The 13,962-nt window shown below is 36.4% G+C and overlaps 1 long non-coding RNA gene across 1 annotated transcript; it reads left to right on the forward strand.

The window, feature by feature from the left end:
- Positions 1 to 7,185, forward strand: LOC125263242. The gene is made up of 4 exons (XR_007183720.1): positions 1 to 60; positions 149 to 247; positions 324 to 382; positions 6,450 to 7,185. It is a non-coding gene; the product is annotated as an uncharacterized LOC125263242 (long non-coding RNA).
- The last annotated feature ends 6,777 nt before the right edge of the window (positions 7,186 to 13,962 follow it).

A 13,962-nucleotide genomic window follows, 5' to 3' on the forward strand; every position in this document is an offset into this window, starting at 1 on the left:
ATCCCATCAGCAACCAGACTCAACATCTGGACATCACTCAACTCTGTCACACATGTGCAGGTACAGCAGTGCTGATATTACCATTTATTGACTGAGCTGATCTCAGTGTTGTATGTGGTCACGCTGACAGACTGTTTGTCCATTACAGAACACACTCCACTTTACACAGTGCTGATCTCTGTTGGATCTCTGCTGATTGTGGCTGTAATTTGGATGTTTTGGATCTGCAGGAAACGCAGAGATGCAGGTCAAGTGAACCTACAGCTTAAACATCTGTAAAAACACATTCTTCATGTATTGATTGAACATGTGTGTCATTACAGGTCAGACCCGTAAAGACGAGACAAATGTAACACTCAACAAATACACTAGACAAAGGACGGTAAGTGTCTCTTACTCCTTTTCTACCAAGGCAGTTTGAGTGCTGATTCAGAGCCACAGCCAAATTTCAAATCAGTTCTTTGTCTTTAGACCTAAAGCACCAGCTCTGAACCAGAAAAAGAGGTTTGTAAGTAGCACCAAACCATTGCTGGTCTAGAAAGTAAGAACCGCTTGCGAACAGGGGCTGTGGGCCAGGTTACTGTGACCAGAAACTTGTGACAGTGCTTTGATGTCATGCGCGATCGGTCCGCGAGAAGCTGATGCATCTCGAACAAGCCAGGTGTGTTTGGGGCTGCTGCGGTAGCGTTGCTGTGAAAGATGAGAGGTACACAGCAATATCCACAGTGTTAAATGAACACCCCTCAGTGTACATGTGTCTACACTACAGGGTGTTAAAAGTAACACAGAAGCAATGTTGAAATTAATGAGATAATTAAGTGATTGAGTGATGATTGACAATTAGTAGTGACACCTGATGTTAATAAGCAGAATCACTGAAGGAAAGAGAGAAAAAAAGATGTTAATGTTATGGGGTGTTTTGTTTCAAGTCACCGTGATGGAGGTCAGTGTTTGCTTTAGTTGGGCTCTTGACCCTTTACTTTTTATGATTAGCTTTTTGTTTCTTTGGCTGCTCCAACTTTGTGTAAAGCACATTTGGTGTGGCAAGAGAAAATATGATCTGGCCACAATATGTTTTGAAGCTTACATTTTCATCTTGTAATGATCTGATTCACTGATGTCATTCAGAGTCTAAATCTCTGACCATATGCTTGATGTGTAAATTTAGTATTGGTGATTGTATCCCTGTGATTGTACAGCTTGAAATCCAACAACATGAACAATTTCAAAAATACATTGCGCACAGAAGCTTCTGTTTTTAGACACACACAGACATCAAGAATCAGCATATGAATCTCAAGATCAACTCTGAACATCATAAAACAAGCTACTGTCACAACAAAACAACAGCAAAATAAAAGCAAACAGGAACAATCAATAAAAATGACAGGACAATTCAGCTGCATGATTTATTCACGCAGCAATGCATGATGGGAGCCGTGGATGAGTTTTGATTTGTGGCTCCCATCATGCACTGAAACATGAAGCACTTTGTTTGATTGTCACCATTGTTGAGGTTCATATACTGATTCTTGATATCTGTCTGTGATTTTAAAAAACTTTAAACTATAAAAGCTCTGCTGGATTTCAAGCTGTAACATCAGAGATTTACTGTAATGAAAAATAATTCATAAAATATCTATTTATAACCAGTAAATCGGTCCATTTCACAATGATACTGTCGTCATCAAAATACAACCATCGCAACCTGGCCTGCATTTTCCAAAGAATCATAAGCAATTAATTGTCAACTTATGCTTACGATGCTTTTGAGAAACGCAGCCCAGATTACAGTTTCTCTTGACATAACAAACGTGCTTTACAAACACAAAGTTGAAGCAGCCAGAGAAAAACTAGTATTAAAAAGTAAAGAGTCAAGACCCCAACTAAAGAAAACACTGACCTCCATCACGGTGACTTGAAACGAAACATTCCATAAAACATTAATTAACATCTTTTTCTCTTTCCTTCAATAATTCTGCTTAAGATCAGGTGTCATCACTAATTGTCAGTCATCACTTAATTAATCAATTATCTCATCAACATTGCTTCAGTGTTACTTTTAACACCCTGTAGTGTGGACACATATGTACACTGAGGGGTGTTCATTTAACACTGGGGATTTTGCTGTGTGTATTTTCAAACAGAAACAGGGTTCAACACTGAAAGATGTAAAAAAACAAACAAACAAACAAAAACATTATTAATGTTTACACAAATAAATTGTGTTAAATGTGTGAATATGAGCTTGATCTCGTTCAGCTCTTCTGGATCTGATGTCATAAACCAGAATAATGACAGTAGCCATGCCCACCAGAGCAGAGAGGACCAATCGGATCACAGCTTCAGTAGGACCACAACAGTGGACAGAGTCTGAGGAATAAAAACATCAAACTGAGATCAGATCAGTCAATAAACACTAATATCAAGAACAGCCGAATAACAGGACAAATGATCTCACCATAGACAGAAACTCTGTATGCCTTCAATAAATTTGCTCTTATTATCATAAGCACATAAAGTCCAGCATGTTCAGTTGTGGTGTTTGTGATGGTCAGAGATCCGGTTTGATTGTCCAGCTTCAGTCTGTCTCTGAATCTCCCATCAAGAACATCATCATATACAGTGAATCTGTTGAAGCGTTTATTGATTTCAGCTATTAAATTGAGTTCATATCCAAATGTCCACAGAATCTCATCATCATCCTTTATTTCAGAGTTTAGAGTGACTGAATCTCCCTCCTTCACTGATATTTCATCTGTATAACCAAAAACACACAGAACAAACAGAAACAGGGTTTGTCACAGAAAAATAAAAACTTTGAGAGTTTACGCAAATAATTTGTAATTTAAATGTCAAAAGAATAATATAAAACAACAGAACAGGCATAAAAAAGCAAATTGTGTTTATCTGGTTGTTGTTGTGTTCACTTAACAATGTTGAATGGTTAATGCCCACTAGATAGGGTTGTTGTATTATGTGGGAACTGGTATGCATGTAAGTGAGAAGAGAGTTGTGGTTTGTACATGCAGTGCTAGTAAAGAAAGTATGTGAATTACCTGAATGTAATACAAAAAGTGGCACGTGTCACTAAACTAGTGTTCTATACAGACATTGATAACTCAGTGTGGCACATGTATATCACGTGATGTCTTACCTGTTCTTTATCTCTTTTCCCGTTTAGTAATGTCGGTTTATCAACCAGATAACAGAAACGGCGAGAAACACCAAAGAGAAAAGATCGAATGGGCCATTAACACTGACTTATCAAAGAACACAGACTTAAAGGATTAGTCCACTTTTAAATACACTTTTCCTGATAAATTTACTCACCCCCATGTCATCCAAGATGTTCATGTCTTTCTTTCGTCAGTCGAAAAGAAATGAAGATTTTTGAGGAAAACATTCCAGGATTTTTTCTCCATATAGTGGATTTCAATGGCTACCAACAGGTTGAAGGTCAAAATTACAGTTTCAGTCCAGCTTCAAAGAGCTTTAAATGATCCCAGACGAGGAATAAGGGTCTTATCTAGCGAAACGATCTGTCATTTTTGAAAAAAAAAGCATTCTTCAAAACGCTTACGCTGAATGTTCTACGCCTTCCCTATACTTACGGAAAAAAACTGGCGCCGCGTTCGTTCCGTAAGTAGAATAGGGAAGGCATAGAACATTCAGCCTAAGCGTTTCTCTAGATAAGACTCTTATTCCTCGTCTGGGATCATTTAACTCCCTGAGGTCTGAAAACGCGCCGGCGCGTTTTGCAGGTTTTTTTTCACATTGCAGCAAAACAGACTTAAAATACTCCGTCATTTTTTGTCATAGAGACATAAGTAATATATCTATTGAAACTATAGAATATCTTCTTTTATTTGTATACACTCAGAGTAAAAACAAAATGTTGTGCTTTTTGTAAAATAAAGAAAACTAACATGATGCATGATCTCTTATCTCCCTCTGAACAAAGTCCAATCTGATAGTTCTCAGAAAATGAACTGTAACTTAGTGTCATTAATACTAATGACAAAAAAATTAGACTTATGTCAAAAGAAACGTTGAAATGTCAGGTTTTAAATCGTGCAAGTCAAATCGAAAACAAAAATTCTGTGTTTATGTAATCTGTATGAAAAAAGACACACGTCAGAAGTCCGTGTTTCAGCTCATTACCCGCTAATGCGGCCACGCCCACGGAGCCAGCGCTATTCAGAGGCAAATTCAGAGGCAATACATGCATACATCGTCTCAATCATGTATTTATTGTCTTGAAAAGTGTTTATCTGTATGTAAAAGCCATGGTTAACGACCTCTGGAAGACATGCCATTAGTTCCTGATATGTCCTCTTCTTCTTTAGAATAATTTGTGGACTAAACGTGCACAGAGAGCGCCCTCCGGCTGCAAGTATGAATTGAAAACACCATTCCTGAAATGTCCTCTTCTTCTTTAAAATAATTTGTGGCCTAAAGGTGTACAGAGCGCCCTCCAATACAACCTCCAATACCCAGAAGTCTTGTAAACACAGATTTAATATATATTTTTGGCCTTATTTCAGTGGCTTAATTTTTTTTTTCAATAACCACGCATAAACGTTATTCCTTCAAAAACACAAACATGTACATACATGTTCCTCACATATTATGGTAGCCTAGTTTGTGCTGAATACAGTGTAATGACACTTTTGTCATTTATATGTTTATGAACACCTGAAAAAAGCACAAATGTCAGGGCATGTCAAAACTTCTCCAGGCCCCAAATCAGCCTCAGACTCCAGAGGGTTAAAGCCCTTTGAAGCTGGACTGAAACTGTAATTTTGACCTTCAACCTGTTGGTAGCCATTGAAATCCACTATATGGAGAAAAATCCTGGAATGTTTTCCTCAAAAACTTTAATTTCTTTTCGACTGACGAAAGAAAGACATGAACATCTTGGATGACATGGGGGTGAGTAAATTTATCAGGAAAAGTGTATTTAAAAGTGGACTAATCCTTTAACCAACAGGTATCGAACACAAGGATGGTACAGGGAAAAACAAGCACGCGAGTCAATCACCAAACAACAAAATAATGTGTGGCGTGCAAAGAACTCCCGCTTCCTGCACAGGTGCGGTCTTTATAATTAGCTAGCGCGCACTCATTGGTGAAGCCGCGCGTTGTCGTCACCACGCGTCACGGTGATTGGCAAAGGATTTAACCACTCAGGTACCCGCATCACCCTGCTGAAACGAAAGTAAAGACAGAGAAAAAAAGAAGAGGGAAGAAAACAAACAAACAAAATACCATTCCCAAACCAAATAACATGGGACGTAACACTCCACCCCATAAGAATAAACGTCATGTTTATCTCAAACAGACTTACCAAGCTACACTCTAGATAGAGCATCAGCTAGCATGTTCTCTGAACCTTTTTTATGCTTAATGTCAAGGTTATATCCCTGAACTATCAACGACCAACGCATAAGGTGTTGATTCTTATTATACATTCTTGTAAGGAAAACCAGAGGGTTATGGTCGGTGTAAACAACTATAGGTGCACTTGAAGAACCCAGATACACTTCAAAGAACTGCAAAACGAGCAACAAAGCCAATATCTCTTTTTCAATGACAGAATAATTTCGTTAATGTTTATTAAATTTTTTTGAATAGTAACAAACTGGATGATCTACTCCTGCATCATCTTCTTGCAAAAGCACTGCCCCAGCTCCCACAGCGCTCGCGTCCACTTCCAGTTTAAAAGATCGTTCAAAATTTGGGGCAGCCAAGATTGGAGCACTAGATAGCATAGCTTTTACTTCCTTGAATGCATTCTGGCAATCCTCAGTCCAGATAAAAGAATTAACTGGGCTAAGCAAACTGGTCAAAGGGGCAACTACCGTAGAAACGTTTTTACAAAAACTATTGTAGTAGCCTACCATACCCAGAAAAACTCCCACCTAGAAGTAGGCACAGGAAAATCTGCAATAGCAGCCACTTTAGCCTCGACAGGCTTTACCTGGCCCTCTCCAACTTATTTTCCCAGGTAAGTTACTCTGTCCATAGATAGTGTCCAACATACCGAACCATTTCCAGTTCTTTCTGTTTACACCACTCCGGCTGTTGTGGTCTTTCACCTTACAGTATTCGCTCCGCAGCTTCTTGCATTTAATGCGGCACTGCTCAGATGTCTGCTGGAACCCTTCGTCAGCCATCCTCTCAAAAACATGCTGGAACACCTTTTCGTGTGCAACCGTAATTTTTTAAAAATGGCGCCTCTTGTCATTCCCCTTGCATGCGCAAGTGACGATTCTCTGTCAACCAATCAACATTCTGCAGTTAGTGTAACTCCACCCTTTTGGTACCGGTACTATTGGTACTATTGTGCTTGGTACCCCAACGGAAGGGTCCCAAAAAAGTGGTACGGTATGGTTCGGAATTCTACACATGTTTTAGTTTATGCAAATTTGTTTTCTTTCTTTCAGGACAATAGTGGAGAAGGACTGCACCTTATTCAGACCGAGACTCAGATGGATGATGCTATACTACTCTGAAATGGCTTTTTTAGAACTTTACTGGCAAGACTAACACTGTGGGCAATTTGGCTGGTTTTAAACTGCAAGTTAAGTGCAGTGCATTTTCTTCTAAATAAATTTAGATTTATATATATATAAAGCATGTATCATAAAGCAGTATCTTCTTTTAAAAGAAAGCATGACTAGGGCACAAATTGCAATCATTTAAGTTTAATTAGCTGTCATTTTCCAGTGTATGCTCAAAAATGGGGATGACAGGTTAGAGGCTAGTTTATTGTTCTTTTATGTTGATTTGCTGTTTAATTCTTGTGATTCTTTTTTTTTTTTTTTTTACAGATTTGTTAGTTGTTTATGACTATTTACTTTGTGTTTATGTTATTTTTTTATCAGGATTCACATCATAGTAAATTACAGTTCATATATGAAAGATAACCCAGATAGCAAACAATGATCGAAGCAACGTGATATCAATGTCAATGTGTCAACGTTAACCTCATTGAGTCAGTATCACTTTCGCACCCTCAATTAATGTTGAAAAAAATTTTGAAATTTCAACAAAAAATCAATGGCAATGTCACTGAATCAATGTTTGCACTCTCAGAAAATGAAACACAACTACAACTGACTTTAAAGCCACACAGCCTGAAATCAACTGAAGATAAAAGAAGACAATAAATCTCTCAAGATCTCAGCAGAAGATTCTTTTTGAGAATTAACAGAGGTTTAGATGTTGATGTTTTATTGAAAATGTTTGGTCACCATTTTGGTGATCAGTGTTTCATTTAGTTGGGCAGTTTGACTCTTGGCTTTTTGTGTGTAAGTTTGTGGTCTTTATAACAGTGTTTACCAAAACACAATTTGTTGCAAAGAAAACCAGAAACAAAGATGATCGAGTGATATAGTTTTCATCATTATAAAGCAAAATCATTTACTAAATGAACTCCTGAGCAAAAGTGTATATTTGTTTTTAATAGGGCTATTCACACTTTGTGTTCTTTACATATGAACCAAGAGACATTTGTCTTACCTTATATGATGAAACACTTCACTGATGGGTCTGAATGTGTGATTGACGTATTTCTGTGAATCTCAGAAGAGTTCAAGTTTCTCACTGCAGATCTCCTCATATCCTGATGAACACGTCTCATTTCTCTTCTTCAGGAGAGACTTTTTTAATGCAAGATTAAATGGAGGATTGTCTTTCGATGACATTCTCCTACAGACAGAACACTCCTTTTTCAAGTTTTTTTGGTTCTCCAAAACCGTTGAAGACACTCTTTACAGACACCGTGACTACATGATATAACAACAGGATCCTTGAAGATTTCATGACATAAAGCACAAATATAATCATTTTCAGATTGTGAAGCCATTTTCAGTGTTTAAGCTCCAGCAATATAAACTTTACTTTCGCTTTCTGAATGATGATTTCATAAATTAATCACCATGAGAATCACAAAGATCTGCAGTCTGTTCAGAAACAAACTCCTCGAAATGGCAGGCCAAACCAAAGGTTACCATGGCCCTAGTTTGGGCACCTCTGCACTATAGGAGCAGAGTCTATAAGGTTCTACAGCAAAACATGATCTACGTACCATCCATGTATGGTACAAAGAATGGAATGACCATTTTGAGTGTGACCTGGATACCAGACAGTCTCAATGAGCTTTTATTATGTTTTACACATGCAGATTGTGCCCTGCACCTGAGAAAGAAGATCCTTCCTCAGGGGAATCCACCAGGGTCCTCTGAAAGGTGTGCTGTCATGGTCCAATTCCATACCAAGAAAAGAGAAGGACAGCTTGATTTTTCTCCCAGTTGACCTGAAGTCCCAGTCGGCTTAGTGCTCGAGGACTGTGTGTGTGTATGAGTGTTTCATTCTCTTCCCATGACATCATGTCAGAGAGACACAGAATATCAGAGGAAGGTTTGTGAAAGTGGTAACTACATTTCTAACATTGATCTAAAGGAAGTTGTGGCCTACTGGAGCTAAAAATGACAATGATAAGAGGATGTAAATTCATGAGAAAGAAAGAGCTAGGCGGTCACATGTAATAACACAAAGAATTGGTGGTTATTTCACAACACTTTACTACAGCAGTATCGCATCAGCTCATCTGTCATTTTATTGCTAAAGAGGTTTTGAAGAGTTTGTCTTTTCATATTTGTGGACTGAAAGCGTTAAAGATGTTTCAACCTGTTTTGTTCTGTTTGTGTTTGTGGCGTCTGGTTGGTGAGTTTAAATGTGTTTTTATGATTTCAGTTCTTTCTGCATCAGATTCACTGTTTGTTTTTCTAAATGTTGGTTCTATAAAAACACTGAAGCTGAAGCAGCAGCTGCGTTAGTTTCAGTCTGACAGGATTCTCGTCTGAAGTGTTTTCTGTGTTGTGTGGAGCTCAAATCAACTTCAGAGATTATTTGGTAACGCTTTAGACTAGAGCCCGGAAAGTACTGCATAATTACAACAAATTTACAGTGTAAATTTCGATAACAGTATGTAAAGTCTTGGGAATAAAGGAGTAACAACCAGGAAAAAAACAAGTTATTTATACTGTAAGTATTTTAGAACTAAGGGGTACTTACACTGTTATGATAGACAACAATCTTACGTTTGGGAGCAATTTAGTGAGAAAGTGCACTGATCAAGTTGTTTCAAGGCAAGTAGAAAGAACTATTGCAATCTTTTTTAATACATGGGGAAATATGCTTTTGTTTCATGCAGTTACAGGGTAAGTATGACATTACGGGCCGTAAATTAAAGTGGAGCTTGTTCCACTCTTGTTTCATGTAGTTACTACTTTTTTTTTAAGTAATTAAAAAAAACTCAAACTCTGTTATCAACCGGAAACCTTTATTTAAAAAACAACTTATTTCACAACAAATTTAAAGTTACAACACTTCTTATTTGTTTCTCTTGCTTGGCTTCATCCTCCTCTTGTTCCTCTTCTTCTTTTTCTTTCTTTCCGCTGATGAATCTTAAAGGATTAGTCCACTTTTAAATAAACTTTTCCTGATAATTTACTCACCCCCATGTCATCCAAGATGTCCATGTCTTTCTTTCTTCAGTCGAAAAGAAATTAAAGTTTTTCATGAAAACATTCCAGGATTTTTCTCCTTATAGTAGACTTCAATGGGCACCAAACAGTTGAAGGTCAAAATTAGTTTCTCTGCAGCTTCAAATTGTTCAACATGATCCCAGATGAGAAATAAGAGTCTTATCTAGTAAAACCATCGCTCATTTTCTGAAAAAACATTGAAAATTATATAAGTTTTAACCAGAAATGCTCATCTTGAACTAGCTCTCTTCTTCTTCTTCTCTATTAGAATTCCAGCAATATGGACGCTGCTAAGTGTATTACTGCCCTCCACAGGTCAAAGTTTGAACTAATTTTTATATGCAATATGCTAGTTCAACAGTATATAACAATTAGTTCAAACCTTGACCTGTGGAGGGCAGTAATACACTTAGCAGCGTCTACACTGCTGGAATTCTAATAGAGAAGAAGAAGAAGAGAGCTAGTTCAAGATGAGCATTTATGGTTAAAACTTATATAGTTTTCAATTTTTTTTCAGAAAATGAGCGATGGTTTTACTAGATAAGACTCTTATTTCTCATCTGGGATCATGTTGAACAATTTGAAGCTGCAGTGAAACTAATTTTGACCTTCAGCTGTTTGGTGCCCATTGAAGTCTACTATAAGGAGAAAAATCCTGGAATGTTTTCATGAAAAACTTTAATTTCTTTTTGACTGAAGAAAGAAAGACATGGACATCTTGGATGACATGGGGATGAGTAAATTATCAGGAAAAGTTTATTTAAAAGTGGACTAATCCTTTAAGAGGGAATCCCATGTCTATTCTGTAAGAAAATACGGTACACCCGGAAATGTGCTCACCGTTTACTCATCTTTTATCCTCATGCCATCTGAGATGTATACGACTTTCCTTCTTCAGATGAACACAAACAAATATTTTTTAGAAAATTAAATAATATCTGGGAACGCTTTAATACAAGCACATGTGTTCCTAAAAGTCGATGCATTAAACAGCACATACAGCAATAACTACAGTAATCCATACGACCCCAATAGATGAATCAATGTCTTCTGAAGTGAAAAGATACATATTTGTAAGAAAAATACCAAATATTTTAAAATTTTAAACTTTCGTCCAACTGTCACTTGTAAGAGAGGGTTGACAGTTCATGCTTGACGTAACTTGAAGCGTGACTTAAGCGTCCAGAGAAACTCACTATGTATTTTCTTTTAATAGGATTCATTCTTAAGATTCATCAGTTGAGAAACAAGAGGAGGAGAAAGTAAAGAAAGAGAAACAACAACAACAACAACAACCAAAAAACAGACAAAACATGTTACTTTCTGTCAGGACTTTAGAATTTGAAATGAAAAGTTGATTTAAAAATATGAATAATAAGTGTTGTAGACCCGTTTTTAATTAAGTTGTTTTTCAAACAAAGGTTTTGGAGTCAGTGATATCAGATTGTTTGCGGGGTTTTTTTTTAAATTTACCCTGTAACTACATGAAACAAGAGTGTAACAAGCTCCACTTTAATTTACGGCCCGTAATGTCATACTTACCTGTAACTGCATGAAACAAAAGCATATTTCCCCATGTATTAAAAAAGATTGCAATAGTTCTTTCTACTTGCCTTGAAACAACTTAATCAGTGCACTTTCTCGCTAAATTGCTGTGATTGTTGTCTATCATCACAGTGTAAGTACCCCTTAGTTCTAAAATACTTACAGTATAAATAATTTGTTATTTTCCTGGTTGTTACCCCTTTATTCCCAATACTTTACATATTGTTCCCCTATACTTACACATACTAACTTTATAGGTACGCTATAATTATCGAAAGTTACGCTGTAAATTTGTTGTAATTATGCAGTACTTTCCGGGCTGTTTTGCTTATGTTTGTAGATACACTTACTTTACACATTATTGTTTTCAATGAGTCTTTCATTTGGTCATTTTAGTATGACATTCTCACTGACAGCGTAATGATAAATTTGTTTATTGAGCTGATCACCATCTTTTTTTTATTATTTCTTTCCTTTTTTTTGTAAATCAGACTGACACATTCACTCAGACGAATGTCTTTCTTTAGGTGCTACAACATCAGTCCCACCGACCACTTCACATCCTCCATGTCCTACTACACATCCTTCTAGATGTCTTACTTCATGTCCTTCTTCAAAACCTTATTCATGTCCTTTATGTCCTTCATGTCCTTCATGTCCACCATTCCTATTTCCCTGGATCCCGGTAGTGGTGATTTCTGCTGTCACTGGAACTCTGCTGATCATGGCTGTGACTGGGATGTTTTGTATCTGCAGGAAACACAGAGGTCAAGTGAACCTACAGTTTAAACATCTGTGAAAAACATATTCTTTAAGTTTTAACTTACAATGTCTGTCATTACAGATCAGACTCATGAAGACAAAACTGATGCAACTCTCTACAAACTCACTGAAAACATGACTGTAAGTGTCTCTGTGTCATTTCAATCATTTCACGTGTATTCATTTAACAGTTGAATTATCAAAGGAAATGCAGAGCATAGATAATATTGCTGTTTAAAATGTGTATGATTGCATACTGCAAACTACTTCACAGACTTGATGAACATATTTGGCAGTGTGCAGTATACTATGTGTTGTGTTGAACATGTTTTATGGTTTCCACAGTCTCTCTTGTTGGTTTCATTTGTATGACTGTTATTAAAGTTGCTCTTCCATTTTGAAATGTTATAATAAAATAAAAGGCATAAAAAAACATGAATGACACAGAGACTACTCCATTATACACAACCACAAAACATACACTCCTATTCCATTATATCAACTGATTTATATCCCATAATTGGCAGCACATTTGTCATTGATCAGGGTTGATTTTCTCCTTTGATTCTTTTGTGTTTGTCTGACAGGAATCTGAGATGACGAAGGTGATTTACACGTCTTTCACCAAAGAACAATGATTAAACTCTCTGTGTGATTCTTCTTCACAATCACAAATGATGTTCTGATCACAACAGCTGCATCTGTCTTTACAATCTATTACTGTTTCAAATATAATCTGATTTGTTTTGTCATTTATATTTCCTCTAAGTGATCTTTAATGAGTTTATTGTGATCTTGAATGATAAATACTGAATGTTTATCAAAGGATGCTTTGCTCACACTAGATTATTTAGTATAATTTCGCCATGTTTCCGCCTGCCCTCATCAATAAAGTTTTGTCACTCTGAGGTTCAAGAGTTTCTATGTGTGTTTCTCTTTTTTTCTGTTCTTCCAGTGATTCTGTTTGTTAACAGCAGGTGTTCATCAATAATGTCCAATAATTACACGTTTAATTATCTTGATTGAACGATCTTGTTTTGGTCTTGGAAGGTCTGGTCTCGTCCACACCTCTGTGGCCTGTTGCACGAAGCTAGTTGAACAAACTCTGAGTTACGAAGTAGGATTAGAGTTGACAAATCCAGATAAATCCAACCTTGTTTAGTCCAGGATCAGTTCGTTATAATCATTCTCTGTCAACCCAGGTATAATCCAGATTTTACAATTGTTGCGATTGCCAATCACACAGAACATGCAGATCGTCTGTTTACTTCACTTCTAGCGAGAGAGCCGAACAATTCACTTCTCTTCTGAAGATCGTTTTATGGAAAATATCATGAAATTAAATGCATTTACAAGGCAGGAATAAACACTGATGCAGTGAAAGTTTGAGAAGGCAGCTGAAAGAAAATATCTGACTATATCAATGCATGTGAATCAAAGAAATATGCCTAATAATTTATAACATAATAATTGATATTAGTTTCACAAATAGCTCAAATGAATACACATACACTTCATTTGTTTAAAAGCTTCATATATCGATGCATGTATCATATTTGTCAATTTAAAAGTTGAATATTAATTGTCAATTAATATAATGATAATATGAATATATATGAATTATGCATAATTAAATCATATAATATAAATATAATAAATAATTAGCAGCAAAAGATGAGCAATTTTGTCTCTAAAATGTATTCACTATAAACTGATTTCATTTGGAGTGAGAGATACAGGGGGAGAGGCTTTGTTGCATCAGATACATGTCACTTTACTCACAGTCACAGCTGATTGGTCCAGTTTGGGTTTGCGATAGACATTAAAGAACCAAAATGGTGTTTAGATTAATATTGTATCTGGTGATTTAATGACCACCTCAATTTTGTTCTTATCAGTGAAAGAGACTCAAAAGAGACATTCTAAAACAAATAATGTGAAAAACACTTAATATGAAAACAGCTTAACTGTCTTAATGTACCTTCAGTTATTACTGTATTTACAACACAGCACGTTGAATACTACAGCTTACATAAAGTATTCCTCCAGGGGGCGCTCAACATAATAAATGAAATAAAACATAGAAAGACTCTTGAAC

The sequence above is a fragment of the Megalobrama amblycephala genome, linkage group LG2, assembly GCF_018812025.1.
Source record: "Megalobrama amblycephala isolate DHTTF-2021 linkage group LG2, ASM1881202v1, whole genome shotgun sequence".
NCBI lineage: Eukaryota > Metazoa > Chordata > Actinopteri > Cypriniformes > Xenocyprididae > Megalobrama > Megalobrama amblycephala.